At 39.0% G+C, this 25,127-nt stretch overlaps 1 long non-coding RNA gene across 2 annotated transcripts; it reads left to right on the top strand.

Annotated features, from left to right (window-relative positions):
* The first annotated feature begins 1,709 nt into the window (after positions 1-1,709).
* LOC109556028 (uncharacterized) lies at positions 1,710-19,791 on the top strand. 2 transcript variants are annotated; one of them, XR_011565788.1, is made up of 3 exons: positions 1,755-1,941; positions 13,646-14,710; positions 19,225-19,791. It is a non-coding gene; the product is annotated as an uncharacterized lncRNA (long non-coding RNA). The 2 variants fall into 2 exon arrangements; XR_002180336.2 differs by lacking the exon at positions 19,225-19,791 and having other exon boundaries at positions 1,710-1,941; positions 13,646-14,192.
* Positions 19,792-25,127: the final 5,336 nt, after the last annotated feature.

The raw sequence follows: 25,127 nt of genomic DNA, 5'->3' as shown, positions 1-25,127 counted from the left end.
ACAGTTAGAACTGGACGTGAAACAACAGATTGGTTCAAAAGTGGGAAAGGAGTACATCAAGGCTGTATACTGTCAATCTATTATTTAACTTGTATGCAGAGTACATCATGTAAACGCCGGGCTGGATGAAGCACAACCTGGAATCAAGATTGCTGGAAGAAATATCAATAACCTCTAATATGCAGATGACACCACCATTATGGCAAAAACAAAGAAGAACTAAAGAGCCTCTTGATGAAGGTGAAAGAGGAGAGTGAAAAAGCTGACTTAAAACTCAACATTCAAGAAATGAAGATTATGGCTTCCAGGCCATCACTTCATGGGAAATAGATGGGGAAACAATGGAAACCATAACAGACTTTATTTTCTTGGCCTCCAAAATCACTGCAGATAGTGACTGCAGCCATCAATTAAAAGGCACTTGCTCCTTGAAAGAAAAGCTATGACAAACCTAGACAGCATATTAAAAAGCAGAGACATTACTTTGCAACAAGGGTCCATATAGTCAAACCTATGGTTTTCCAGTAGTCATGGATGGATGTGAGAGTTGAACTATAAAGAAGGCTGAGCACTGAAGAATTGATGCTTTTGAACTGTGATGTTTGAGAAGACTCTTGAGAGTCCCTTGGACTGCAAGGAGATCCAACCAGTTCATCCTAAAGTAAATCAATCCTGAATATTCATTGGAAGGACTGATGCTGAAGCTGAAACTCCAATACTTTGGCCACCTGATGCAAAGAACTGACTCATTGGGAAAGATCCCGATGCTGGGAAAGATTGAAGGCAGGAGGAGAAGGGGCAACAGAGAACGAGATGGTTGGATGGCATCGACTCAATGGACATGAATTTGAGCAAGCTCCAGGAAATGGTGAAGGACAGTGAAGCCTGGCATACTGCAGTCCATGGAGTCACTAAGAGTTGGACACAACTGAGCAACTGAAAAACAACAAAACATAAAATGCAAGAATTATTAAAAATAAAATACTAGAACATGCCTTGAGAGATTGTTAATCATCACTTTACATCAGCGTTAAATGATCTTTTAGCCGTGTTGTGTGTAAACGTAGTGTAAATGCTATAATGTCTACAATTGTTTTAAACTGTTTAATGTATTATACATGTCATTCCTCAGGAACTCTAGCATATTGTTTTAGTTGCAATATTTTGGTACATGTTTGCCCCTCCATAGTTGCCAGATAACTGCAATATAAACTTTTCTAAAGCTTTGAATCTTTCAGGTATTAGTTCATTTGCTACTTTGGCAGAGCTAACAAATGTTCTCTAATTTTATTATCCCATTTCCTTTTGAATGACCAATTCCTCTTATTTTTTTTTATTTTTATATTTTGATATAGAAATTCACCTTGAAAAATCCATAAAACAAATATATGATGAGATTGACAAACATTCTGGACCTTACCATGAATTCTGACTTTGGAAGGCAGAGGAGAGGGATAAATACCATATGAGTACAAAAAAACCATGACAAATTAACTGATGATAGTGAAAATTTTCCAGTTTTTTTTTAATGTATCAATCTATAACAATGTAAGATTATAAAAAAAAAAAAAACTTCAAATAAAAGCTGAAAGCCTTCCCCTATCTGTGTCCATTATAAACTTGGACTATATCCAGTCTGGGGAACTTGACCTTTATGTTAACTCAAAGCATGATCTCTAGAGACCAATCCTAAAACAAACATGGTGGACTCCTAAAGACGAACAGGAAATCCAGCGTTTAACCTGGTGATCAAATCCCTGCCCAGGTCTCCAATATTCATTAACCTTGAGTTCAGGCACCACTGCACTAAGAGACATTAGGAAACTTCTGTCCTGCTGGAAATTCTGAGATAAGCCAGAACTGGAAAGAACATTGTGAGAGAACCTAACAGACAACTCTAAAGAAGAAAATCAGCTTTCACAATTGAACTACCAAGCCCAGGTAAGTTGAGATGAGTGACAGCTTTAGCAGAAGAGAAATATCAAGAGAAAATCCCAGTGAGGAGAGGAGTGTAGCATGAGATGGGAAGCAGGAAGTGGAAAAGGGGAGTAAGAAACTAAAAGGACAACAACAGTAACAAAGATCAAATCTGAGAACTTTGTAGGAAACAGGAGGGCAGAGAAACCCATCTCCCTACTTCCAGAAAGCCATTTCTCACCCCGGACTTTTTCACACACATGTGCACACAAACACACACCACACACTCTAAAAAGGTTAGATTACAAAAGAGGGTTGATTACAATAATTTACACTGAGATGCCACAGAAAAGTGGCAGGAAAATATCCTTGCCCTGCCTAGTGAAATGGGGTGGGTGATGGAGGTGGGGTGATCAAGACAAAAGAGGGAAACTCGGAAGGGGAGCTTGTATGTGTACAGGAACTCTGTCAGCATCTTCTTATCTAGCATCTGATTCCCTGACTGGTTGGAATAGTCCCAGAGCACAGTGGTTGCTCAACATCACTGTAAGAAGGAAAGCTGTTGGCTAGCAAGTGAAAATGTCTGTTTCCCACCCCTCCTCCAGTTTAGGTCAAGAGAGATAGACTAATGGATAGAGCTCTCTTTCTAAAGCCTTACTCAGACTTTTAAGCAAATCTTCCAAAGACATTAATGTTGCTACTTTTTGTAGCATAAAAATTAGAACTTATTCCCAATTTATCTTAAATTATTAAATTTTTATTTCAGCATCCTTCTATCTGAGAAACAATGACTCCCAAACTATAGTGTCAATAACCTCCCTCCAAGGAGAGAATGAGGTGTATGAAAAGAGTAAGTTGGAAACTTACATTACCATATGTAGAATATAGATAACCAACAGGAATTTGTTGTATGACTCAGAGACCTAAAACAGGGCTCTGAATCAATCTAGAGAGGTGGGATGGTGAGGGAGGTTCAAGAGGGAAGGCACATATGTATACCTATGGCTGATTCATGTTGATGTTTGACAGAAAACAACAAAATTCTGCGAAGCAATTATCCTTGAATTAATAACCCTGTATACGAGACAGCAAAAGAGACACTGATGTATAGAACAGTCTTATGGACTCTGTGGGAGAGGGAGAGGGTGGGAAGATTTGGGAGAATGGCATTGAAACATGTGAAACGTCATGTATGAAACGAGATGCCAGTCCAGGTTCAATGCACGATGCTGGATGCTTGGGGCTGGTGCACTGGGACGACCCAGAGGGATGGTGTGGGGAGGGAGGAAGGAGGAGGGTTCAGGATGGGGAACACATGTATACTAATTAAATAATTTTCTATTAAAGAAAAAAAAAAAAGAAAGAGAAAAGAAAAAGAATAGAAAAAGAAAAATAAATAAATAATAAAAAATACTTTTTAAAGAGTAAAAAAATAAATAACCTCCCACCAAAAAAAAAAAAAAAAAAGTTGATTTTAATCCAAATTAGGCAGAAACTTTCTTGGAGAGTGCAATTAAAGACAAAATACATTACTTTTCGTGAGACAGAGGCTTTCACAACTTCTTCACAGAATTCTGGGCCTTAATGATTATAGAAGATTCGTGAATCAGGCAGTTCATTAAAATCAAATATATGTGGTGTTTCTGTGTGTGTGTGTGTCTATGTATATGTCCAGAAAAAGAGAAATAAATATTGCAAAATGTTAGCAGTTATTGGATCTAGGTGGAAAACATAAGGATCTTTAATATCCTTTCACCTTTTTGTATGCTTAAAAAATTTATAATGAAATGTTGAGAATTATGCAAACTTATGTGTATAACCTGAGCATTCCCATTCAAATTATCCTATTATACTATAAGTGTTTTTCTGGTACCTTTTTCCACCAAGTATATCATGGCTACTTCTCCATGGCAATAAAGGTATGTGTGCAATATTATTTTCAAAAGTAGTCCATGGCTTTGCTTTAACTTTTTAAGACTAATTCTCAATTACAGATGTTTAGATAGTTTGCGTTTGTTGTTATGTTAAATTAATGCTATAGGCGTTTTGCATACACATCTTTACTTGTACGTGATTATTTCCATATACAATCCCTAAAAGTAGAAATACCAGGTCAAAGAATGCACATTTCTTTACATTTTGAGACACTTGCAAGATTACTCTTAATACAATTTGCAGTAATATATTCCCTTCCATGGGCTTCCCTGGTAGCTCAGCTGGTAAAGGACCTGCTGGCAATGCTGGAGACCTGGGTTCGACCCCTGGATTGGGAAGATCCCCTGGAGGAGGGCCTGGCAACCCACTCCAGTATTCTTGCCTGGAGAATCCCATGAACACCGGAGCCTGGCGGGCTACAGTCCGTGGTGTCACAAAGAGTCAGATAGCACAGCATTACCTTCCACAGTGCATGAGTGGGCCCATTTCCTCACAGTCTTGCTGAACATTGGTTACTAATTTTTAAAAGCATTTTCTATTGATAGGATGGTAAGCATTCTTTTAATTTGCTTTTATTTCATCATTGGTGATTTTAAATTTTATTTCATATGATTATTGGCCATTTGTAATTTGTCTTTTGCTTTTCTGCTGGAGTATTCACAATCCCCTTATTGATTTTATAAACTTCTTATATAATTCTCTTTTATAATAAAGCCATGTACTTTTTGTCTTTTAACTTTGTTTATAGTGCTTTCTATATCTCGTGGAGATATTTTTATATAACCAACCTGAATTTTTCTTTGGATTTTGGCTCTAAATGTCACTTTTAGGTAACATCCTTTTCCGTCCCTAGGTTATGAAAATCTTGCCTGTATTTTCTTCCACTATGATTATGCCTTTTTTACATTTAAATGCTAATCTATTTCAACTTTAAATTGACATTAAATAGCCATACTTTTTGTTTTGTTCTGGTTTTCCCCAAACCAAGTAGAATAAGAACTTTTTTTCCCCAACACCATATCTTTCCCAAGTGTCATTCATCAATAACCTCAGGATGATTAATTCTGCATCTTAATTCACTTTCTCTCTACTCCTAAATTGTTTGCCAATCATGGCCATTTGAATTCAGAAAGTACTGCTAACACAAATATTCACACAATGATATTTCAGGACATTCATACACGTTTCTGAAGTTCTGAAAAATCACTTCAGAGCCACACAAGTTCCCCCAAAGTATCAGCTTTCCTGCCCAGCCACCCCACCAAATCCCATCTTCCAGCCCCTCCACTGATAGGAAATGCACTAAGAGTCTCCACTCATTTAAGAAGTGAGTTAAGTGTTCTTACCCCGAGAATCCCCTGAACAGAGGAGCGTGGTGGGCTACAGTCCATGGGATAGCAAAGAGTCAGACATAACTGAGTGACTAAACATCAACAGCTAAGGAAAAGGTAATATTTTTAGCAGTCTTGAGAGTTTATCAAAGTCTTCAACTCACAGAGGGGCTTTCCTGGTAGCTCAATTAGTAAAGAATCTGCCTGCAGTGTAGGAGACCCAAATTTGACCCTTGGGTCAGGAAGATCCTCTGGAGAAGGAAATGGCAACCCACTTCAGTATTCTTGCCTGGGAAATCTCATGGACAGAGGAGCCTGACAGCCTACTGTCCATGGGATCGCAAAAGTCAAACACAACTTAGTAACTAAATCACCACCAGCTCACAGAGAAGGACGGAATTTTCTCCCAGGCCACTATTTCACTTGCTCTACACATGTGACAAGTCAGAGTGTAGCATTTCCTTAAAAAGACTTCTCAGGTATTCTCTGATCACAGATGTGGAAGACAGGGAAACCTGAACCCAATGGTAAAGGAAAAAAAATCTGTCCAACAGTTGTTATTCATGTTTGTCTATGAAGTTTTCTTCCTCATTGTGAGTGTGGAATCTATGTGTGTGTTTGGCAGAAATGAGATGAAAAGAGACATGTTTCTGTTTCTACAGAATAAAGTAGAAAGTCCTTTCTATTTTTTTCATAAAATGGTTAATGAAGTACTATAGAAAAACAGATTTCCATGAATCAGGCAGAATAAGCTTAACGTGTTTGCTACTTCCAAATCACGTCTCCACTTTCTCTGTCATCTGAAGCCAATAATCACAGCGTTTCACATCAATGAATTTGCTTTCTTTTAAAACCTAACCTTGTTAGGCCTAAGGTTAACACTCTGTGAGTGTTAATCACAACTTTATTTCATCTCTTCCAAGCAGGTCATAACCTGTCCCTCTAAGACTATCACCCTCCCCACCAATTTCTCCAGGGAAATGGGCATCATTCTTGCCTATGTTGGTCTTTTGTTGTCTTTTTTGCCCAGCCACTGGAATAAGGATGAAGTCATCTAGTTAAACAGGTTCATTTCTTCCCAATCAAGAAAAACCAGCCCAATCCCTTCCATAAGATAGCACTGTAAGCTGTAGCCATTTAGAGATCTATTACTGAGTATGTGACCTATGAGACTGAACCAGAAGGCACTAGAAATGCAGCCCCATTTACTCACCTGTTATTCAATGATGCAAGCAAGTACTAACTTTGTGAAACTTAAGTGCTTACCTTCTACAGTCTATTTGCACTCATGAAGTTCACCATTGGAGGATAGAAAAATTAGCATAAAACAGGATATCTATGATTATTTTTGGAAGTCCACCACTGTGCACTTGAACGATTTTTCTCTCTTTGGTCTTTGCCTAAACAATGTCAATCAGTCCAGATTATACTGAAAGATTGGCAAGATACAGAAGATAGTTGGGAGGTACCATACCTTTTGAAAAGGTATGATTTAGCCATATAGAATCCACCCTGTTTCAGATAGGGAACTTTCAAGCTTTGGCATGTCTCCTTGTGCTGACCTGCCAACCTCCACACACTATGTTTTGAAAGCACTTCCTCCAACTGCCGCTGAATTGGCAGGGTGGACCTCCTGTGGATCAGTTTTTCCATTCTCTCAGTCCGACTTAAGCATGGTGATCTGTTGTCTGTCAACCTTCTATTCTAGACCAGGCCCTGCCCTTGGCCTGTTCAGAAATCTGGGAGCTGTTAGAAAAAAGACTCCTATTAATGGTGTGTACCATAAAGCCAGGCATCTAAGCCTTCCCCACCTCACCAGCCACATACCACTGGCTTTGAACCAGCCATAGGCAGGGGCAGAGCCCAGGATATGTAATCATTTGGTTTGTTTAAACCACATTCCTTTACTGAATGCTCCCTGGTCTCCTCACATATCCTGTGTGCATGTGTTGTGTGACCAGAAGCCCTTTAGTCTTCCTGAAGCCCAGGGGTCCTCTCTCTAGACTCAGCCCAGAGCTATCAGTGACATCTCATGACTTGACCTTTTGATCCATTCCAAAGAAGGAATTTTACTTTAATCACCTTTCAAATAGAAAGTGAAATCAACCATTGTTTACTGAGTACCATATCTTTGCCCAGCATTGTCTAGAACACTCCAAGACGGTACAAATGTGGTAAGTCATTATCCCTGACTTCAAGGTACTTAAAATTCTATTAAAGGGACAAGGCCACACCCAGAGCCATGTGAGAAGAACAAGTCGTGACAAAAGTAAGGTTTTGTCTAAGATGTGAGATGGAAAGGTCAGGGAAAACTTCATGAAGGAAGTTGACCTCAAAAGATGAACTGATAGTGTTTTGCATTGTAGAAAAAAATCAGAAAGTAGGAAAACAAGAGCATCATAATGAAAGGCTTTTGATGTTTTCAAGGGATGATTGGATAGGAAATGACTTTTGCCAAAGAATACATCTTAATAATAGGAAGAGGTACCATTTAATGAGTGTGTGTGTAAGGTACACAATATACTGTCACATCTACATATATGAAACGGTATTTAATCTACACAATAAGTTCAGATTCTATTTTTCAGTTCAGTTCAGTCGCTCAGTCATGTCTGATTCTTTGTGACCCCGTGGACTGCAGCACACCAGGCTTCCCTGTCCATCACCAACTCCCAGGGCTTCCAATGAATATTCAGGACTGATTTACTTTATGATTGTCTTCTTTGATCTCCTGGCAGTCCAAGGGACTCTCAAGAGTCTTCTCCAACACCACAGTTCAAAACCATCAATTCTTCAGTGCTCAGCTTTCTTTGTGGTCCATGTCTCATATCCGTATTTGACTACTGGAAAAACCATAGCTCTGACTAGACAGACCTTTGTCAGCAAAGTGATATTTCTGCTTTTTAATTTGCTGTCTAGGTTGGTCATAGTTTTTCTTCCAAGGAGCAAGCATCTTTTAATTCATGGCTGCAGTCACCATCTGCAGTGATTTTGGAGCCCAAAAGAATAAAGTCTCTCACTGTTTTCGTCGTTTCCCCATCTAATTGCCATGAAGTGATGGGTAAGTCAGTTCAGTCACTCAGTCGTTTCTGACTCTTTGAGACCCCATGAACCGCAGCATGCCAGGCCTCCCTATCCATCAACAACTCCTGGAGTTTATCCAAACTCATGTCCATTGAGTCGGTGATGCCATCCAACCCATCTCATCCTCTGTCATCCCTTTATCCTCCTGCCCTCAATCTTTCCCAGTGTCAGGGTCTTTTCAAATGAGTCAGCTCTTTGCATCAGGTGGCCAAAGTATTGGAGTTTCAGCTTCAGTACCAGTCCTTCCAATGAACACCCAGGACTGATCTCCTTTAAGGATGGACTGGTTGGATCTCCTTGCAGTCCAAGAGACTCTCAAGAGTCTTCTCCAACACCACAGCTCAAAAGCATCAATTCTTCTGTGCTCAGCTTTCTTTATAGTCCAACTCACATCCATACATGACTACTGGAAAACCCATAGTCTTGACTAGATGGACCTTTGCTTACAAAGTTAAAGAATTAAAGAAGCAGGGTGACAATATACAGCCTTGACGTACTCCTTTTCCTATTTGGAACCAGTCTGTTGTTCCATGTACAATTCTAACTGTTGCTTCCATCACTGCATACAGGTTTCTCAAGAGGCAGGTCAGGTGGTCTGGTATTCCCATCTCTTTCAGTATTTTCCACAGTTTATTGTGATCCACACAGTCAAAGGCTTTGGCATAGTCAATAGAGCAGAAGTAGATCTTTTTCTGGAACTCTTTTGCTTTTTCCATGATCCAGCGGATGTTGGCAATTTGATCTCTGGTTCCTCTGCCTTTTCTAAAATCAGATTGAACATCTGGAAGTTCATGGTTCAAGTATTACTGAAGCCTGGCTTGGAGAATTTTGAGCATTACTTTGCTAGCGTGTGAGATGAGTACAATTGTGTGGTAGTTTGAGCATTCTTTGGCATTGCCTTTCTTTGGGATTGGAGTGAAAACTGATCTTTTCCAGCCTTGTGGCCACTGCTGAGTTTTCCAAATTTGCTAGCATACTGAGTGCAGCACTTTCACAGCATCATCTTTTAGGGTTTCAAATAGCTCAACTGGAATTCCATCACCTCCACTAGCTTTTTTCATAGTGATGCTTCCTAAGGCCCACTTGACTTCACATTCCAGGATGTCTGGCTCTAGGTGAGTGATCACACCATCATGATTATCTGGGTCATGAAGATCTTTTTTATACAGTTCTTCTGTGTATTCTTGCCACCTCTTCTTAATATCTTCTGCTTCTGTTAGGTCCATTTTTTTCCTTTATTGAGCCCATCTTTGCATGAAATATTCCCTTGGTATCACTAATTTTCTTGAAGAGATCTCTAGTTTTTCCCATTCTATTCTTTTCCTCTATTTTTTTGCACTGATTACTGGGGAAGCCTTTCTTAACTCTCCTTGCTATTCTTTGGAATCTGATAGACAGAGTGCCTGAGGAACTATGGGCAGAGGTTTGTGACATTGTACAAGAGACAGGGATCAAGACCATCCCCAAGAAAAAGAAATGCAAAAAAGCAAAATGGCTGTCTGAGGAGGCCTTTCAAATACCTGTGAAAAGAAGAGAAGCAAAAAACAAAGGAGAAAAGGAAAGATATACCCATTTGAATGCAGAGTTCCAAATATGTCAAATATGTTTTCAATATGTCAGCAAATTTGGAAAACTCAGCAGTGGCCACAGGACTGGAAAAGGTCAGTTTTCATTCCAATCCCAAAGTAAGACAATGCCAAAGAATGCTCGAACTACCACAAAGTTGCACTCATCTCACACGCTAGTAAAGTAATGCTCAAAATTCTCCAAGCCAGGCTTCAGCAATACGTGAAGTTTTGGGACTGGATGCCATGATAATCGTTTTTTGAATGTTGAGTTTTAAACCAACTTTTTCACTCTCCTCTTTCACTTTCATCAAGAGGCTCTTTAGTTCCTCTTTGCTTTCTGCCATAAGGATGGTGTCATCTACATATCAGAGGTTATTGATATTTCTCCCTGCAATCTTGATTCCAGGTTGTGCTTCATCCAGCCCAATATTTCACATGATGTACTCTGCATATAAGTTAAATAAGCAGGGTGACAACATACAGTCTTGATGTACTTCTTTCCAAATTTTGAACCCATCTGTTGTTCCATGTCCAGTTCTAACTGCTTCTTCTTGACCTGCGTACAGATTCCCCAGGAGGAAGGTAAAGTGGTCTGATATGCCCATCTCTTTAAGAATTTCCCACAGTTTGTTGTGATCCTCTCAGTCAAAGGCTTTAGCACAGTCAATGAAGCAGAAGTAGATGATTTTCTGGAATTCTCTTGCTTTTTCGATGATCAGTGGATGTTGGCAATTTGATCTCTGTTTCCTTTGCCTTTTCTAAATCCAGCTTGAACATCTGGAAGTTCTCGATTCATGTACTGTTGAAGCCTGGTTTGGAGAATTTTGAGCATTACTTTGCTAACGTGTGAGATGAGTGCAATTGTGCGGTAGTTTCAACATTCTTTGACATTGTCTTACTACTGTTAGCCTCATTTAAAGATAACGAAACTAAAGTTTAAGGTGGCTAAGTAGTTTGCTCAAAATCACAGGTAGCAGTAGCGTTAAGATTTAAACACAGTTCTGTTGGACTCCAGAACCAAGGCCTTGGCCAGGTTCACCCAGACTTCTGATGTACTGTTATCACTCTAGGTGGCCACAAAATTCCCGGTCAGAGCCCATATGGCTCAAGATTCCTAGAACCTCCATCCTTGAGTGATATTAGTTTAAAAACCTGTGATAGCATCTGCCTAGGAAGAGCATCAAACTGTCTCTTCATGTGCTTTTATAATAAACAGACTGCAGTGCCCTGCTGGTGAAGAATGTGGATGCTCGAGCCTACAAGGTTATAATGCTGCTCATTATAGTCCAAAGTAATCCCAGAATTTATGACCTATCCTTACATAATTGGCAATCAAAAAATCCCCTGCTTTGTGTATGGATAACACTTCCAGCAGTCTCCCCTCACTCCAAGGATAGGTTTCAAAGCCCCAGTGGATGCCCCAAAGTGCAGGTGGTGCTAGACCCCAAATATACTGTTTTTTTCCTGTATATACATATTTAAGATAAAATTTAATTTATAAATTAAGTACTCTGAGATTAACAATAGTAGCTAATAATCAAATAGAACAACTATTTATTCTATAATAAAAGCTATGGAAATGTAATTTCTCTCTCTCAAAACATCATACTGTACAAATGCAATGCCTATTCCATCTTAACCAAGCATTTATCATGCACTGCAGCCATAATTTTTGCAGTTTGAGCTGTGACAGCAAAACTAGAGCAAATTTCTTTTTCCTTCTTCACAATTTCAAAGATAGAAGATTCATTCTTACTGTAAATCATAGCAACCTCAGAGTACAATTTTTTTCTTTCCTTGTTAAGTCAAGAACTTACACCTTTTCACTTAAAAGAAGCACTTTCTGGCTTCTCTATGGAATATCTGAATTGCCAACCTCCCTGCTCTTACATTTTGAGTCCATTTTTAAGTAAAATAAGTGTTACTTGAACACAAGTACTGCAATACTCCAACAGTAGATCTGATAACCAAGATGGCTACTAAGTGACCAGCAAGTGGGTAGCTTACATGGCATGGATACACTGGACAAAGGAATGATTCAATTCTCAGGGAAGAAAGGAGTGAGACAACATGGGGCTGCATCACGCAACTTGGAATGGCACGCAATTGTTTATTTCTGAAATTTTTCACTTAATATATTCAGACAGTGGTTGACCATAGATAACTGAAACTATGCAAAGTAAACCTGCAAATAAATAGAGTAACTACTGCACTTAAAGCACCCCCCAACACACACTGGTCTTACAGATTCTTCAACCTGCCTCAGAATAAATGCAAATACTTCAGGTCCACCTAGTCATGTCTAGGCCCAATCTAGATCTCTCAACTCCTCCATTGCGGGGCAGAATTCCTGCACCATCTACTACCTAAACTGTCTTTTACATAAACTGCAATAATGCCCCACACAAATTCATGTGAGTCTTCTCCTAATGCTTAAGTCATCATTTAGCAATGTGTCCATTTATTCAGTGTATTCTTATTAAACGCTCACTAGACACTAGTCGCTGCTCTGCCACACAAACAGTATCATAAAAGGATTTTTTTTTTCCTATTCCCCTTCTTGTTCTTCCCTATCCTACTTCCTAGAGGTTAATTACCTAACCTAATAACATTAAAGTTATGCTATGAAGGGTTATCAGTATTAGTAAATGGGTTATTGGCTTGTAGGAGTTGCAATCTAATGATTACGAGCCTATATCTTAGTTTTTCTAGGACAGAACCAAAAATGGATTCTACTGGCCTTGAGTATATTTTGATGGGAATAGGATGGAGCCAGGAATGCTGTCAGAGGGATATAAAAGGAAGATGGGGAATTGTAGGGACAGATGGAAGAGGAGATTTCCAGGGTCCACCTGTTAAAGTTATCTGTTGCTACATAAAAAATTACCCCAAAGTCCTTGTGACTTAATAATAAGTGGGCCTCTCTGTGGTTTCAGTGGTAAAGAATTCACCTGCCAATGCAGGAGAAAGGGGTCTGATCCCTAGTCCGGGAAGATCTCACAAGCCACGGAACAACTAAGCCCTTGCACCACAACTGTTGAGCCTGTGCTCTAGAGCCCAGGAACTACAAAGCCCATGCACTGAAACTAGAGAGTAGCCCCCACTCACCACCACTAGAGAAAAGCCCATGCAGCTACAAAGACACAGCAGGGCCAAAAATAAACAAAATCGTTTAAAAAATGATTATTATATCTCAGATCTTCTGTGGATAAGCAATGCACAGGGCACTGTGAGGAAATGGCTTGTTTCTGTTCATAGTCTGAACCTCAGCTGGGAGATGCAAAGGCCAGGGGATAGATCATCCTGTGGTTTTTCCACATAACCTTGGCTTCCTTACAACTGGTGGCTAGATTCCAAGAGCGAGTGTCCAGAGAGAGAGACAGGAGAGAGAGAAAAAAAGAAAAGCAGAAGTTGTATCCTTTGTATGACCTAGCCTCAGAAGTCACAAGGTATCACTTCTGCCATACTTAATCAGAACCTAGATTCATAGGATGGAGACCTAGGATCGACCACTTGGGAGCCCCACCTCTCAGCGGTGTAAGTCACACTATAAAGAGAGCACAGAGAATTGAATAAACCTAATTGTATGGCCATCTTTATAAAATACAATCTACAATGCCACTTAGAGGTAAATCTGAATGAACTCCTAGATGATACAATGTGTGTGGTAACTAGATGTTTTTGCAGTCTCCCCTATAGGATGTTGGGCATTTCTTGATGGTAGACTTTATTAACATACCTAATATTAATATTAACATTATTAAGCTGGAAGCCAAGGTCCTCAGTATCCCCTCCTTTATATTGTTCCAGGTCGCTGCTGCTGCTGCTAAGTCGCTTCAGTCCTGTCCGACTCTGTGCAACCCCAGAGATGGCAGCCCACCAGGTTAGAGTTGGCCAAAAGAGAAATGAGTATGGGATTTGGTCACCAGAAGTGAAGCAGTGGGCATTACTCCACGAAGACCATTGAGGAGAGATACAGTGAGGAACAGCTGCTCAGCAGGTCCTGGCTTATCTTTGCTCTCCTCCACCAGGTTTCCAGCTCTTCCTTGTCTGCCCATGCCCACCACCAGGCACTTGGCTGTGGACCTGTAGAGGTAGCAACTGTACAGATCATCAGCTTTTCATAGACCTTACATAACTTCCTGTTCTCATTCCTGCTTCAATGGCTGGAAATACCTTGATTCTCAGATTTTTCCCTATGACTCCAACTTATTCACCTGCATCAGTGCCTTGAGAAGATGAGTTAGCCACTTTCCTTATTCTCAAGTTCCCTCTTGTTGAAGTTCAATATCTCATCTCCTCCTACAGTTTTTTAAAGTCTAATTCCTCCAATAAATCTGTGATTTGATAACACTCATAGTGTCTCTGTTTCACTGTCTGGGCCCTGACTAACAGAATTCATATTGAAAAATCTTGGGAGTATCTGGATCAGTGATAGCAGCAAATCCACGTCCTTCCTGTTCAGACAATGTAAATGCTGGGGCATGGAAAGAGCCCAAGCCAAGAAGTCAAGAAGTGGAACTGACAGCAAACCCAATAAATAGTCCTCTGAACAAAGACATTAAGTTACTGTGCCTCTAGCTCTATGATGGCAACAGGTAGAGAGAGGTAGGTCTCATTTTTTGTTTTTGGTTTTTTTTTTTTCTATTAATAATGCCTGCATTCTGGAACCTGAGGCCCTATGAAGCTAGGAAATATATAGAATCATGAAGAGAGGAAGTGTTTCTTGGCAACTGACTAATCTATAACAACATTGTCATTCATCAACCTGAAGTCCACAAAAGCCACACCTTGGTTCACACGGTCATCTAATACCTGAGTAGAAGAACACCCTCCAGACCTTGAGGGAAGGACCTGCCTGACAAAAGAAGAACAGTGAGTGTCTGTTAGAAAGAGCTTCCTTTGTAATACCGAGAGAACAGAAACAGAAGGGCTTGTGTTTCAAGGCCAGTATCCCCTGGGGAGAGGACATGTTCCCCTTGGTTTTTCCATCTTCCCATCTGGCTTCACTTCTTCAGGCTAACCTCATTGAGCCCTGCCAGCAGGCATCAATTAAACTGCCACCTACCAGACACCTGCCTGAGCGCTCCGTACCATCATTCCTTCTTATGGGAAGGTAGCAAGTGTCTACCCCTCACTCCAACCTTAGTCTAGGACCAGAGGAGGTCATGTCTCAGCCCTTCACCAACAGGAGCAGAACTGCTCTTCTTTACTGCAAAATGTCATGTCAAAGCCAAGCCTCAGTCTTAAATTTCCTGAAAGAATGAGTAGAGCTCTCAGGAAGGGGCCAGGCCAGTGAGCCCCTAATGCACTAAGTATGTTGCTTTTCTACCCCACTCAAGCTGGGAGAAGTAAAGAGTCTGTCACACAACAACCTCAGCCTCCATGTATTTTTCCCAAAGCCCTAGCTTGACAGAATCATCTATTAACAATGGGCTGGGTGTGGGTAGCAATTAGTAAATGACACTACTTGTGAAAGTAATATTGTATCTTAGATGCAGTTCTGTCAGAGGAATTAGACAAGAAAATGTCAAGGACAAAGGGCAAGAATTCAAGGCCACTATGCTTTTGTGCTTCTGCTGCCCTCCAGAACATTCTTCCAAGTCACCAAGATCTAAAACCAATTTAAAGCAAAATCAGACAATACCATCTTGAAACTCTTTTTAATTGAATGCATTGTAAATCCAGTGCTATAACAATATATACTCTAAAAAGGTAAGCTAAATTTAAAAAATCAGTTTACATTTTCTTCACATATGTAAAGCATCAAGTATTGATTTTATGTAACCAAGGATAAGAAGAAGAGAAATTCACAGACAAGAGCAGTAGTTCTCAACTAGGAGCGATCTTGACCCCAGGGTATATTTGACAAGATCTGAAGATATTTTTGGTCATCACAACTGAGAGGAAGGGGAGATGCTGCCCCTGACATTTAGCTGATAGAGGACAAGGGCGCTGCTAAACATTTTATGATGCACAAGACATCTCTTCTCACACTAATAAATAATTATCTGGCCCCAAATGTTAATGTCTTAGGTGGGAAAATCTTGGACTAGTGACACCAAAAAATGAACTTAAATTCTTTTCAGCAGTCATGAATTTTAAATAAAGTGTAACATTTATCATCTAAGTTCACACTTTGAACCCCCTTCATCCTCCTTAAGCCTGTGTTCCAATCATAGTACTGATAGATGACCTATGGAATGAGAATTTAAAAAACACCAAACTCTGCTTACAATCAAGATAAGCATCTCCATAGCACAGAACCAGACAGCCGTGTGAAATGGAGTGCCTTCCAGACTCTGGGTATAGGTGCAGTGGAAGCCATGAGTTTGGTTCCTGTGCACAATGGAGACATGGGAAAAGAAACCAAGTTTCACTGTATAAAAGCAGGTTTTAAGAATAAGTTGAGAAAAACTGCTACACAGAACTCTCTGAAGCAATGTCTTGCAGGAAGCTGAATGCCCAGGCAGGTAAAGTAAAAATACATAAATATTGACCAGTACCTGAGCCTAGCCACTCAGTGCCTGAATCTGTGATATCCTTAATGTCACAATGAGGCAGGGACTTGAATCACCAACATAAGAACTGCTTCTGGTCTTTGAGCCAAGGGGTCAGTGATGGTGACCACAACAGCACTAAACGGCAGAGAGGGTGAGAGAATAAATCTACACATCAAATTCCAAAATACACAAAGAAAATTAACACTCAAAAAAGTTACTTTAAAAAAATCAACAGAGCATAAATTTACTGTTAGTTTTTCAGTTGTTTCCAACTCTCTGTGACCCCATGGACTATAGCCCACCAGGCTCCTCTGTCCATGGACTTCTCCAGGCAAGAATACTGGAGTGAGTAGCCATTCCCTTCTTCAGGGGATCTTCCCAACTCAGGGATCAAACTTGGCTCTCCTGCATTGTAGGCAGATTCTTTACCACTGAGTCACCCAACCAAGAGAGATTTGGCAATAGCCGGTGACATTTTTGATCATCTTAACTGGCAGGGTTAAGTGTACTACTGGCATCTAGCAGGTAGAAGCACTGGAAAATTCATCAGAATTCAGAATAGCATGATGAAAAAATTATTTCTATATGAAATAGTAGTTAAAAGACAAAAGACAAATTGACTAACAGTAGTTCCAGGAAGTCGGACACGACTGAGCAACTTCACTTTCACTTTTCACTTTTATGCATTGGAGAAGGAAATGGCAACCCACTCCAGTGTTCTTGCTTGGAGAATCCCAGGGACAGGGGAGCCTGGTGGGCTGCCGTCTATGGGGTCGCACAGAGTCGGACACGACTGAAGTGACTTAGCAGCAGCAGCAGTTCCAGGAAGGGTATTAGAAGGAATGCAGTTGATACAATACTCAAAGATAAGGCAGATAAAATGGCTTAAAATATGAAGAAGTCTATGAGCACTATTAAAAGAGCACTCTAAGTACAAGCAGGATAAACAAAGATAAGTCTGCATCTAGACATCAGAGTAAATCAACAGACTATCAATATGTAAAGAGAAATTTTTTTAAAACTACCAGGGGAAAGGAGAGAACACCTAAAAGTAATGACAATAAACAAGTTTCTTAATGTTTTCACTATCAGTAGATTTCTCATCAGTAGCAATAGATGCCAGAAAATAACATAATGATATCTTCTAAAACCTTAGGGAAAGAATGCTTAACCTAAAATTCTATACTCAGCCACATTATCTTTCAAGAGTAGAAGCAAAATAAAAGTAATCTCAGACATAATAAAAATACCCATAGACTCTATGTAAACAAGGATCTTTTTGTGTAAATAGAGGCAAAGTTGTTATGTGTGTAACATACATGTAAAACTGTATATAATCACACATATTTGTATAAAACACATGTATACTGCATGTATATGTGTATACATGTTTATACAATTTTAGTTTCCACACCAAGAGAGGAACAAAAACAGGGAGTATGTCTAGAACTATCACAACAATAAAGAAAGAGAGAAAAAAAGAAAGAAAGAGGACGAAAGAAGGAAAGGAATGGAGAAAGAGAAGGAAGCGGGGAGAAGGGTAGGGACAAAGGGAAAGGATGATAACCAGAAAGCAGAGCTGAGATAGTAGAAGCAAATCCAGTAGTGCCAATAGTCATAATAAATGCAAAAAGAGTAACCGAACTGTGTGAGCGTGCTCGGTGGTGTCTGACTCTGCGACTCCATGGACTGCAGCCCACCAGGCTCCTCTGACCATGGGATTTCCCAGGCAAGAATACTAGAGTAGGTTACCATGCCGTCCTCCAGGGGATCTTCCCAACCAAGGGATCAGTTCAGCCTGCATCGCCTGTATCTCCTACATTGACAAGTGGATTATTTACCACTGAGCCACCTGGGAAGCCCAAATAATAGAGATTATCAAGAAAGAAAAATATATAGTTTGCAAGAGACTTGTTAAAATGCATAGAAAGTTTGGAAATAAAGGTCTAGAAAAGATACATCTTGAAAATATTAATCAAAAGAACTCTCATGTTTCAAATATAAGTGTCAATTTCCTTCTCTGTAAAATAGTAATGATAGTGAGTCTTAATGCTAGTCTCTCAAGATTAGATGACATAATGTTCAAGTGTGTTACACAGGCCCAGTTCATAATAAATACTCAATCCCTGTTGGATTTAAATCTCTTACCCTGAAACAGTGTTCTAAGAGCCCCCATACCAGCTAAAGATCGTTCCTCCTCTTATAAACAGACAGCTTATCCTGGGAGTTAGCACCGCCTTTGTCTGAGTTGGTGGCATGAGCTTCCGGACCACTTTACTTTTTCCATGCTGAGAAACTGGCAGCTTAGATTCAGGAATAAAGAGTCTATATTAGGTATTAATGCCTTCCAGGGTAAGGTATTCAGGGAATTTCACAGGTGCATTACAAAGATATAGAGACTAAAATCAGAATTCCAACTTCCTGGGACTCTGGAGAGAAAGAAGTGTGTTTTATGTTCCATTCTCATCAGTGTTTAATATTCCTGGTAGATGAGTACACTAGGAGAAACAACTTCTAAGACTGAAAGAAGCTCTGAAAAGAAGTCTGGTCATACTGTTGTTTACCAAATGGGGTCAAATTCTACAATCCTGCTGGATGAAAAAGTACAAAATGTAAAATGTTATTATAGCTTTTAGAATTTTCAAACAGCAATAGCTTAAATTCAAAACAGTGCCTTAAAATTTAGTCTGAGGGTTTCAGCTTATAATCTTCAGCATAGCATAATAGTCCTATGATAATAACATTTTCAGTTACACTTGGAAAGACAAAATTTGACCATAAATATAAGGTAGTTTGGTTTGACTTTAAATTATACAAAAGCTACACCTGCTTAGACATAAGGGGTGCCAGACCTTCTGATAGCTTTTTTTTTCTTTCTTTTGAAAGGTTCCAAACCATGTACTTTCAATATCATATTTAGCAAGAAAATATCTTCAAGCACCGTATCCCAACCCAGTGTCTGAGAAGCTGCCACTCTGAATCAACATTGCCCTAAATTTTGGACCTAGTGTGCAGTGAAATGCCAATTCTCGCCAAACCTACATGAAATTTTTAACAAGATGTCCTCTACTTTTATTTGATGTAGCAAGAGAAAAAGACAACTTCCCTGCTAGGAACTGGGAGAAGTCAAAAAAATCAAAGGAAATATTTCCAAAGGAAGAAAAAGGAACACATCACATTTGTAATAACTTCTTTCTTGCTAACCATAAGCTCCATAAAGACAAAAAGTATGGCTAAACTGGTAATATTAATACCTTTGACAGTAAATAATGCCTTTTATGTAAAATTAGCTATCATAGAGCATGATCCAATAAGTGCCAATTGACTAACTCAGATGGGATTCTCTTGGATCAACCCTTCCTTCTTGATTTTTGTAATTGTTCACTTTCTCACTCTGAGTCCCACCCATCCCTCTCCTTATTCCCTCATTCTGCCTTTAAAATGCCCAGTTACCTTTTTATAAATTGAAGTTGAATTCATCCTGGACTCTTTTCTTTATTACAGTTATATATCATTGATGAAAACCTGCCTTTACCACTTTGACTACCGCCTGACTTTATCTTCAATAGTACTTGTATATTAAAATAAAATGACTTTTAAAACTGCCAACTTTAAGAGATAGAACCATCCCAATTTTTAAGGACTGTTCAATAAAATCTATAAAGAAGGGGAAAAATGAAAACAAGAAGGAGATGATAAAGAAAGCCATAATGGTTATTTTGACTTTAAATTGACACGACTAAGGGAAATTTTGATGCTAATAAATATGAATCATTTTGAGCTCCTCTGGAATGGAGAACACTAACATTGTGTCAGAAATAAATACAGAGAACCACTGCAAGCCTTCCTTCCTTCATTTATCCTTTCAACAAATTATATTGAGCACCTAGTATATCAAGAACCAAGCAAGCAGGCAGAATAACCCGGCAGCCAAAAGCTATATGGAAATTACAACTCAAGACTAACAAAACAAAAGGGAAAAACAAAACAAAGTCATGCTGCTGCTGCTGCTGCTGCTAAGTCGCTTCAGTCGTGTCCGACTCTATGCGACCCATAGACGGCAGCCCACCAGGCTCCCCTGTCCCTGGGATTCTCCAGCCAAGAACACTGGAGTGGGCTGCCATTTTCTTCCTCAATGCATGAAAGTGAAAAGTGAAAGTGAAGTCGCTCAGTCGTGTCCAACTCTTAGCGACCCCATGGACTGCAGCCCACCAGGCTCCTCTGTACGTGGGATTTTCCAGGCAAGAGTACTGGAGTGGGGTGCCATTGCCTTCTCCAAGAGTCATGCATAATTTATTATTTATTATTATTATATCTTATTAACATTTTAGAAACTAGTAAGTACCAGCACTGTGCCAACCACATACATTTTTTTTTTGAACTTTTAAATTTTTATTTTTTTTTAACACCAAAAACGTCTTCTATTGGGGTATATCCAATTAACAATGTTGTGGTAGTTTCAGGTGAACAGCAAAGGGACTCAGCCATACACATACATGTATCCATTCTCCCCCAATAGAAAGACATGCCCAACCCCAGAACATTTTATCAAATGATCTGAGGATGGGCAGATCTGACCACTCAATTCTTACAGTCTTTCACATAGCTTCATACCCTATTGTTGCTCTCTTATCAATGAGAAAAAGAACACAGGTTGTTAAATTGTTCCCATTACTGTATATCAAGTCTTGTACCATTCTGATAAAACCTTATGTTAATCTAAATTTATCTGACCTGGGAAAGTCTTCTAATATTGTCATCAGATTCAAAAAATGAATAGCATGAACCCTCCATCCTCCACAGTTAGCTTTCTCCTGGCTATAATCTTCATTTTTCTTGCTGGACCATGCTCCTAGGAATGACACCATTGGTGCCAGTTTTCTGGAATGACCATCAGAGGCCAGGCAGCTCCACAACTCTCCTGTGGTTTCTAATGCCAGAGGGCCACACTGGGGCATGGATCAGCTTTGCCACAGAGGATCCTCCAGTCCCACAACGGAATCTCTGGCTGCCACACTGAGGACCAACATCTCTTCAAAATTACTTTTCTAATTGCCCCAGAAACTCTCTTCCCAATAGTGTTTCTTTATATTTTTTGAAAAACATTGATATGAGGGATAAAACTAGAGGACCACTTGCTCAAGTTCCTAGGGTCTTCCAAGTTGACTAAAGTTTTAAACCCAAATACTAGACTCTTAAATAAAATCTAGCACGGAGGTCATTGATCCTGCTGTCAGATCAGTAGTAACATGACACAGGCCACAAGAGAAAGCTTTGCAACATCACTACTTACTTGTCTAATGGGGAAGAAATCCTTTGGAAGTCTCTAACAACCCAATATCTGCATTAGTACCACCAAAATGAGGACCCTTAGCAATATTTAGTGGCTTGGAGAAATTTGATTTACCTGAAGAATAAAATTAAGCTTAAAAAAGAAGTTTTTGAATGAAAAGATATTAATAGTATCAGACAGCCAAGTCCTTGGAGACCAAGAGAAATATATTGAGGTTTGAGGTCTGAGAAAGAGAGGCCATTCATAGAAGAAATTCATGGGGATTGTAGAAAGCTGTAACCACAGAGAAAAAATCAATCCAGCCCTCAACTTCAAAGAGGACAGCAAACAAAGGGGAAGTCTGAGAAGGAAATATATAGAGGATTGAGAAACTTCACCATAAACATGACTGAATATGAAGATGTCAAGGGGAGGGGAAACAGATAAACTAACTCAAAAGAAACTGAGCTCTCTACACAGAGAAAGCACACAGTTTTTTGGAGAGGTCCAAAATTTCACAAGAAAAACGTTATTATTGTTGTTTGTTCTTTCCTATCGCAGCAGCCTAACTGGAAAGCAATAGAGTCAGCTAGAAAAACACAATGCCGGCTTCTGTTCTAGGGGAAATGGAAAAAAAAGAAAAGAGGTCCAAGGTTGCCTCCTTCTTACCCACTCTTGAGGCACATTTTTATACCATTGTTGGACTTTGCAGTGTTCCTCTGGTTGCCATGGCATCAGAGAGACAAATGCCCTGCTTCCATTTTAAAACTGAATTCCCTTACAAACAAAATTGTTTCCATTTGAGAATATTCTCACCCTCACACTCCATCAGAGCTGTTTTCAAAAGAACGTGTCTTAAAAACATGGAAGAAAATTCATTGCATTCTTCTAATTAGGGAAGAAATATATAGTTCTTTTTTAAGAACTAGAAAATACAGAAAAATATTTTCTAAATGAAATTAGATGAGTTAATGAGCTCTTCACCTACAGGTGACCAATGGCTCACATTTGGGCATATCTATTTCTCTATGTATTTTCTCTATGTAAATATATTTTTGTTTTATATATTACAAAACTGCAGCCCCATTATGTATACAGTTGTGCCTGCTTCCTTTTCATCACTTTATATCCTATAGATGTACTCTTCTGAAGTAGGGTTATAAAATTCAGAGGTGGTCTTTATAAAACTTTAGCATTTTTCTCATTTCCATCTTATATATTATCTAAGGAAGAATTTAATAAGATGGCAGTCTGGCCTTGGTGTCGCCATGAATCTAAATGTTTGAGAGAAGTTAGTAGCAGAAAAGGATGAGTTAACTGTGTTAGGAAATTCTTGGAAATTTTTGTTCACTTTCCATTACATCATGTCATTGAAAAGGGAGTAGGGATAGCATCAAATAAGGTTTGTTTGAACCAAAAAGATCTGAAAAAGTAACTATAAAATGTTATGGGTTTGTTTCAACAATACATGTTCTCCACAAGTACCAGAGAAATCTACAATTAACAATTCTTTAACCTATTCATTCTTGCAAAGCAGATCAAGATTACCAGGCTAGTCCCATAAACCAGGAAACTGGACTCTGAAGGATATAAAAACCCCAACAAAGAAGGTGTCGTAGTGGAAATTACATCAGTTTTGCTTCGAACAAACGTGGCTCAAATCTAAGCCCTGCAATTCAGTAGACGTGTGACCTAAAACATGTTGCTCTAATTCCCTAAATCTCAATTTCCTTATCTCTAATAATTTGGATTGAAAAACTACCCAGCCACAGCACTGCAATAAGAATTAAATGACATGAAATGGGGGAAATGCTTTAACATCATGCCTGACAGAGGGTAGGTGTCTGGTTCAAATTCATACCCTTCTTTCAATGGAAACCTGAAATAAACTTAAAACTCTACTTCAGAATTACACCATTTCCGTAAACAGTGGTGTTTATGTTGTTTGTTATGTGAGTGATTAGTGATTCCACATTGTTTTTCTTACATTAACATTCTTGTTAACACTGCCTCCATTCTCCTTTCAGTAGAAGTTATGTAATGCAAAAAGTTTTCTGCTGAAACTTTAGAGTCAGGAAGAAAAGGAATGTTCATATGTCCAACAAGTTTCTTTTTCTGAATTCCCAGCTCAGTAGAGGAAACAAGTTAATTTGTGTACTGTCAAAATCAAAAGAGAAAAAAAGACTTCCCCTGTTCACTGTTCAGAAATCTCCTTAACTATTCTACCAGGACTTCCAGAATCAAGATTAAAAAGAGAAGAAAAAAAATTATGTTTCCACAGGTTTCATATCAATAGGAGGATGTTGAAATTGTGCCGGTAAACAGAGTAAGGAAGCAAAAGCCTCGTTAGGATCTAATTATTTTATAATTAACCTACTGAAAGCAGATGCAATCCAGAGTTTGCTCAAGAGATTTTTGAAGATTAAAAGATTAAATTAAACCAGTTATTTACTAAACCTGAAAATATATGGCAGGCATCAAAAAAAAATTCTCATTTTTTAATATTCCTAGGGTGGCAACCCACTCCAGTGTTCTTGCCTGGAGAATCCCAGGGATGGGGAGCCTGGTGGGCTGCCCTCTATGGGGTCGCACAGAGTCAGACACGACTGAAGCGACTTAGCAGCAGCAGCAGGGTTAGTCTAAGTTGTAATAAAAAGTAGAAGTGTCACTATTTTTCTTTTGGATATTATCTTTATTTATTTAGCATGTTTAAAAATCACTTGTATAGGTAAATCAATGTAACATTGGAAACGAATAACTTATATCCCATATTTATAGTCACCCTAAGTATAAACTACTAATGCTAATACTAGAAGATTGAGGATTAGATAGATAGCAAAATACTACTTCTGAACCATTTTTTAAATTAGTACTTGGATATAAATCTGGCCCAGTCTGCTGAGATAGTCTATAAGTTTCTATATAAGTCAATGTCATTTTACAAATGAAAACAATACATAGAAAAGTTTTGTGATTTGGCTAATGATCTAAAGGCTTGAAAAAATACAAAAAATTTAAAAGCTATAAAGACTTGAAAACTAAAATCGACATGTTTGGATTTTTTCCTGGGACAGTGATGAGTTATTGAAAGTTTTTGACCATGAGTGTTACATCATCTCTAAATCATTCAGAAAACAGTTTGCAGAATAAACTTAAGGAGGGAGAAATTAGTGACAGGAAGTTTAAACAAAATTATTCGGCAAAAGGTTAATTTTAAAAAGAGACAAATTTGCTTCAACTGTAAGTGGTTTTCTTTCAGTTTGCGTGTGGGGTTTTTTGTCTCCCCTACCCCATTAGAAATTCCTTTTCTATTGTCTCCTTTTCTTTAGAGGAAATCTGGTCACTGTCCCACCCCCTTCCTTCCCCAGTGCATTCTTGGAAACTCCTCCCTTGTTACATCTTATTCTAGCTTTAGATTCCAGCCTCTGGTTGTAAAACTTCTCTGCTCCTGCTGCTGCTAAGTCGCTTCAGTTTAGTTCAGTTCCGTTCAGTTCAGTAGCTCAGTTGTGTCCGACTT

This window comes from Bos indicus, chromosome 3 (genome assembly GCF_029378745.1).
Source record: "Bos indicus isolate NIAB-ARS_2022 breed Sahiwal x Tharparkar chromosome 3, NIAB-ARS_B.indTharparkar_mat_pri_1.0, whole genome shotgun sequence".
NCBI lineage: Eukaryota > Metazoa > Chordata > Mammalia > Artiodactyla > Bovidae > Bos > Bos indicus.
This window is presented reverse-complemented; position numbering and strand designations above follow the sequence as displayed.